A 7,320-nucleotide genomic window follows, 5' to 3' on the forward strand; every position below is an offset into this window, starting at 1 on the left:
ATTAAAATCACGAGCAGCGTGAACATAATTTTTGGGCACTAATGGATGGGGTTTTCAGTAGAAATGTAAACAATAACAATCTCGAGCTTGGCACCTACTCTAGTTCCGGTTAAAAAGTTTGCAGCTGCTTACTACATGTTATTCTGTAGGCGATGTTTTCAAACGGATAATTTTGTTTTCAATAAACGAAATAAATTAGATAATTTCTAAACTCAAATCTGCCGTATTTCAAACATATTAATGTTATTATGTAATTCTGGCGAGTTTGGAGTGAAAATTTGTTTTAGTTATTTTGTTATTTATTATTAAAAAAGGTAACATGGTTGCTAGATTTTGAATAACTCGCTTTTTTGGCGCTCTTGATTTGGCCTCTTTCCATAAGTTTATTACTGTTTGTTCTTGTTGCAAGCTGTGCACCATCTTACGTTAGTGTTAACACTTCTAACATTGTAAACACAAGTATTGTTAGCATTGTAAACACAAGTAATAAGTAATCAGATACATTGTTTGCAGGAATCTCAAAACACAACGATGCCAAATGGCCTTAAAATACAATGGAAACAGTAATCGGGAAATTTAGGCGGTACCGAGCTTGCAGCGTTCCCTAGTGTGGAAAACACCATCCAAACAGAATTTATTCTTAAAAATTTTAACGCATGGAAAAAAAAATTTCCAAAAACCATAATACTTGCATAAAATTGTAATAACTAAAAAAAACACACATTTTGTGATCATTGCTTAGAAAATAATTTATAGCAAGATTATAAAGAATTGTAGCAAATTTAAAGAATGTACATCCAATTTTCAAACTTTTACCCAAAATGCAATCGAACATTTTTCACGGAACTTTAAGGCAGAGAAATTAGTGATTTAATGTACATATATTGTTTCCAGCCTACTCAATTATTAAAAAAATAATTTTAGAATTTTGATATCTACCGAAAAATGTAGTTATTAAAGAATTAAATGTCTTAACTTTTTACACTTTATGATTTTGATTTTACTGAAACAAACGAGTAAAGACAAAAAAAAAATGGAAAGGACAAAAAAAATAGAATGGGGAAAAAAATACATTTTTCAAGGATGGTTATTCTTAGTCAAAAAAGACCAAACATTTTGGTAAAGGATTGTTTAAAATTACCTTAAAAGTTGTTGACCACGTGCTTTTTCCCCCAACGTAACAGAGTTAGAATGAAGAGAATTGAGTGTTATTTACGTCCCGTTTTTTTCTCTTTGGGTGAGAACTTTGGAGGAATTCAAGTGCAAACACTTCCTTCAGAAAACTACTGTATCAGAAAACCCCTAAATCTCAGACTCTATCGTAACGGGACAAAAGAAATATGGTGGCTGTAGTGCCAGGAGTTGATGTTCAGCTTATAGGTTGCAATGCTGTGGCATCCGCGTGGGAGGTGGTGGATGCTCAGCCCGAGCGTTACTTAGACTCGCATCTATTGCGGTTGAAGCTCGTCTTGTACCTGAAAGTTACGGTGACTGCAGCGCCCGGAGTTGATGCTCGGCTTGCACGCTGCACTGCTGTGGCGTCCCCGTGGGAGGAGGTGGATGCTCGGCTCAAACGTTGCATAGCCTCGCATCGATTGCGGTTGAAGCTCGTCCTGTAACTGTAAGTTACGGTGACTGTAGCGCCCGGAGTTGATGCTCAGCTAGTACGTTGTATTGCTGTGGCGTCCCCGTGAAGGTGGTGGATGCTCGGCTCAAACGTTACATAGCCTCACATCGATTGCAGTTGAAGCTGGTCCTGTAACTGTAAGTTACGGTGACTGCAGCGCCCGGAGTTGATGCTCGGCTTGTACGTTGTAATGCTGTGGAGTCCACGTGGGAGGTGGTGGATGCTCGGCTCAAACGCTACATAGCCTCGCATCGATTGCGGTTGAAGCCCGTCCTGTAACTGTGACTTACGGTGACTGTAGCGCCCAGAGTTGATGCTCGGCTTGTACGTTGTAATGCTGTGGCATCCGCATGGGAGGAGGTGGATGCTCGGCTCAAACGTTGCATAGCCTCGCATCGATTGCGGTTGAAGCTCGTCCTGTAACTGTAAGTTACGGTGACTGTAGCGCCCGGAGTTGATGCTCAGCTAGTACGTTGTATTGCTGTGGCGTCCCCGTGGGAGGTGGTGGATGCTCGGCTCAAACGTTACATAGCCTCACATCGGTTGCGGTTGAAGCTCGCCCTGTAACTGTAAGTTACGGTGACTGCAGCGCCCGGAGTTGATGCTTGGCTTGTACGTTGTAATGTTGTGGCGTCCGCGTGGGAGGTGGTGGATGCTCGGCTCAAACGTTACATAGCCTCACATCGATTGCGGTGGAAGCTCGTCCTGTAACTGTAAGTTACGGTGACTGCAGCGCCCGGAGTTGATGCTCGACTTGTACGCTGTAATGCTGTGGTGTCCGCGTGGGAGGTGGTGGATGCTCTTCTCAAACGTTACATAGCCTCGCATCGATTGCGGTTGAAGCTCGTCCTGTAACTGTAAGTTACGGTGACTGTATCGCCCGGAGTTGATGCTCAGCTTGTACGTTGTTTTGCTGTGGCGTCCTCGTGGGAGGTGGTGGATGCTCGGCTCAAACGTTGCATAGCCTCGCATCGATTGTGGTTGAAGCTCGTCCTGTAACTGTAAGTTACGGTGACTGTTGCTCCCGGAGTTGATGCTCAGCTTGTACGTTGTTTTGCTGTGGCGTTCGCGTGGGAGGTGGTGGATGCTCGGCTCAAACTTTACATAGCCTCGCAACGATTGCGGTTGAAGCTCGTCCGGTAACTGTAAGTGACGGAGACTGTAGCGCCCGGAGTTGATGCTCAGCTTGTACGTTGTTTCGGTGTGGCGTCCACGTGGGAGGTGGTGGATGCTCGGCTCAAATGTTGCATAGCCTCGCATCGATTGCGGTTGAAGCTCGTCCTGTAACTGTAAGTTACGGTGACTGTAGCACCCGGAGTTGATGCTCAGCTTGTACGTTGTTTTGCTGTGGCGTTCGCGAGGGAGGTAGTGGATGCTCGGCTCAAACGTTACATAGCCTCGCGACGATTGCGGTTGAAGCTCGTCCTGTAACTGTAAGTAACGGTGACTGTAGCGCCCGGAGTTGATGCTCAGCTTGTACGTTGTTTTGCTGTGGCGTCCGCGTGGGAGGTGGTGGTTGCTCGGCTCAAACGTTGCATAGCCTCGCATCGATTGCGGTTGAAGCTCGTCCTGTAACTGTAAGTTACGGTGACTGTTGCGCCCGGAGTTGATGCTCAGCTAGTACGTTGTATTGCTGTGGCGTCCCCGTGAAGGTGGTGGATGCTCGGCTCAAACGTTACATAGCCTCACATCGATTGCGGTTGAAGCTCTTCCTGTAACTGTAAGTTACGGTGACTGCAGCGCCCGGAGTTGACGCTTGGCTTGTACGTTGTAATGTTGTGGCGTCCGCGTGGGAGGTGGTGGATGCTCGGCTCAAACGTTACATAGCCTCACATCGATTGCGGTTGAAGCTCGTCCTGTAACTGTAAGTTACGGTGACAGCAGCGCCTGCAGTTGATGCTCGGCTTGTACGTTGTAATGCTGTGGCGACCGCGTGGGAGGTGGTGGATGCTCGGCTCAAACGTTACATAGCCTCACATCGATTGCGTTTGAAGCTCGTCCTGTAACTGTAAGTTACGGTGGCAGCAGCGCCCGCAGTTGATGCTCGGCTTGTACGTTGTAATGCTGTGGCGACCACGTGGGAGGTGGTGGATGCTCGGCTCAAACGTTACATAGCCTCGCATCGATTGCGGTTGAAGCTCGTCCTGTAACTGTAAGTTACGGTGACTGCAGCGCCGGGAGGTAATGCTCGGCTTGTACGTTGTAATGCTGTGGCGTCCGCGTGGGAGGTGGTGGATGCTCGGTTCAAACGTTACATAGCCTCGCATCGATTGTGGTTGAAGCTCGTCCTGTAACTGTTAGTTTCTGTGACTGCAGCGCCCGGAGTTGATGCTCGGCTAGTACGTTTTAATGCTGTGGCGTCCGCGTTGGAGGTGGTGAATGCTCAGCTCAAACGTTACATAGCCTCGCATCGATTGCGGTTGAAGCTCGTCCTGTAACTGTAAGTTACGGTGACTGTAGCGCCCGGAGTTGCTGCTCGACTTGTACGTTGTAATGCTGTGGCGTCCGCGTGGGAGGTGGTGGATGCTCGGCTCAAACGTTACATGGCCTCGCATCGATTGCGGTTAAAGCTCGTCCTGTAACTGTGAGTTACGGTGACTTTAGCGCCCGGAGTTGATGCTCGGCTTGTACGTTGTAATGCTGTGGCGTCCGCGTGGGAGGTGGTGGATGCTCGGCTCAAACGTTACATAGCCTCACATCGATTGCGGTTGAAGCTCGTCCTGTAACTGTAAGTTACGATGACTGCAGCGCCCGGAGTTGATGCTTGGCTTGTACGTTGTAATGTTGTGGCGTCCGCGTGGGAGGTGGTGGATGCTCGGCTCAAACGTTACATAGCCTCACATCGATTGCGGTTGAATCTCGTCCTGTAACTGTAAGTTACGGTGACTGTAGCGCCCTGAGTTGATGCCCGGCTTGTACGTTGTAATGCTGTGGCGTCCGCGTGGGAGGTGGTGGATGCTCGGCTCAAACGTTACATAGTCTCACATCGATTGCGGTTGAAGCTCGTCCTGTAACTGTAAGTTACTGTGACTGCAGCGCCCGGAGTTGATGCTCGGCTTGTACGTTGTAATGCTGTGGCGTCCGCGTGGGAGGTGGTGGATGCTCGGCTCAAACGTTACATAGCCTCGCAACGACTGCGGTTGAAGCTCGGCGTGTAATTATAAATTATGGTGGCCGTAGCGCCCGGAGTTGATAGATGCGAGTTTACTTTACGCTTGAGCTGAGCATCCACAGCCAAGTCTGTTCTGCAAGTGTTTCCTGAAGTTCCACAAGTGCCCCGTACCCAAGTGAATCATGAAACCCTTGTGTTGGATATGCCACACGTGAATGACGAATTCTCCTGTGATGAACCTCAAAGAAATTAGGAAGCCCAAGTACCTTGTGATGAAAGAGTTTTATTGGATATGCCTCTAACGTTGGATAGATCAGAAGTGTTGGATATGCCTCAAGTGTTTGTCAAAACAAAAATGTTTCTTATGCCTCATGGTCGAATTTGGACTTTCCACTCATTGCACCAAAGGAGGATCTAGAATGGGATAACTTCCGTGACTTTTTAAACAATTTTTCGAAATCTTTGGAGGCGTTGGATTTACGTACACTTTTGAAATAGTTTATTAAAAGACAGTATGCATTTATTCCAGTAACACCATTGGATTTGTCCGGAAATAAAGATAGGAAACACGTAATGAAAATATTATACTGTATCGAATGCATTGTATTGTATTGTAATTTTGAATGTATTGTATTATAATATAAATAAATGAAACCCTCTAAGGTATATTATTTTTCGATTCTTTAAGACTTCATTTCTTCTCACATGGCCAATCAGAATTTCATAAAACTTTGTGGACAGTCAGAATGCCGCACGTTGTAACACTTCCGCCTTTTTGCGTATAAAAGGGGATTCACAGACACTCCATTTCATATTCACCATGAGAGTTAAAGTTTTCAGATTCATGTACCATCGTGAGGGTATCCTCCCGCTGATCAATTTGCTGCATTTATTGAAAAAGCTTTGAGTGCGCAGGACAGAGTGCGGGCATAGAAGGAGAAGGTCCAACCTTTTATGAAAAGGTATTGCACGACTGAAATGTGTAATTTTTTTTTATTAAATTTACTTTGCTTCAATGGCTCACAAATTGGATATGCCATCATTTGCCAATATAATGAGTTGTTACGAAGGATCCATTGCTTGGCTCTTTTGGAATGCCTTTGGAAAAACTTGACTCTGTAACAATATGTTATGAACAGAATTATAGTAATTATTTAAACATTATAAAATTTTATGAAATAGTTAGGAATGATGTAGTGCCATTTTTGTGTTTACATTTTTATCTCATTAGGCGGTAGAAAATAATCCTGACCTGTTGTTTGTACATCAACCTTCTAAATGATCTGTGTTTTATTTACTTTTAATATCAAACGCTTCTGTGGGTATGAGTATGACAATGAGGATCCATGAGGCTGTAGAAAACTTATCTTAACTTCTTCGTAGTTTATATTTCATCTAAAATACATCGTATCCACCATTAGCTGTCCTGCAAAATAACAACATACCCTTGAATATCTTCTAAGAGCAGTTCTAAAGGATTTAACAACAGTGACTTGATCTTGCTTTCAGATGAATTTTAATACATTCTCGTTTTAATTGATGTGCGACTTTCGTGTTCGTTTTAATTGATTTTTTCGAACCAGGGATTGTGTGGCTTTTCAAGAAAATGTCTCTATTCCTCACAATCTTAATATGATTTTATAGTACACAAGTTTTTTTTATTGATGACAATAGAAAAAACTACGAAATCCCATAATCCGTCTACCGTAGAGGATATTTTACGTCAGCACTGCGGTAGGTGCGAGCCGGGTGCGGGATTCGTATCGACCAGCCATTATTGGGATTCGAATGTGGTTCACCTCATTCGGAGGTGAATACTCTTTTCCTTGAGCCCATCTTCAATGAGTATTAACTCTACAGGATGTACCAATTTTATTGATTGGTACCAATTTTATTGACTTGTCTAAATTTAGTCATGTTCAAAATGTAAATAGCAATTCAATCGTAATTTATGGAAAAAAAATGGAAATAAACGTTTTTTTTTCTCTTAATCCGCAATGATTAATGAGAAGAAACCATGAGAGTTGATCAGCAACGTGAAGAAGGTGCGGAACCTTCCAGTTTTTAATTATAAAATTACAAAACTACGGAGTTGAACATTAGTAGTCGTAAACCGAAAAATTGGGTTAGCTGTTCTACGACGGATATAAAATAAAATAAAATCTATCTATTAAAGACCTGGATAGTAGGGCACTGAACCCATGTCCAAGAGTTCGTCCACAGTCGGCCGAAGACTCCCCGTGTAGTAAATGGTGACTGATGCAAGTTAAATCTGTCGTGTTGCAAAGTCCTCCATGTTCCTATAAAAAATCAATACCTCTGAGGGTACTGAAACAAAAATTTCTTTGTCTTCTGAATTTGTTCAAAATTACAAGGCTACATACGAGGGTTGTAAATTAAATAGTGGCAACTTAACGTTGAAACTCAAAGAAGGGCGGGCATGCGCAAATAGGATATGGGAGCGGTGAGGTGGCGCTGTTGTCGATGTGTAGAGTGCAAAAAACAGTCGATCTGCTTAGAAGGGTAGTTGTTGTGTGGCGTTAAAGTGAGGAGTTTCGTTTCCATCGCTCTAAAGCATGTT

This window comes from Parasteatoda tepidariorum, chromosome 9 (assembly GCF_043381705.1).
Source record: "Parasteatoda tepidariorum isolate YZ-2023 chromosome 9, CAS_Ptep_4.0, whole genome shotgun sequence".
NCBI classification, from domain to species: domain Eukaryota; kingdom Metazoa; phylum Arthropoda; class Arachnida; order Araneae; family Theridiidae; genus Parasteatoda; species Parasteatoda tepidariorum.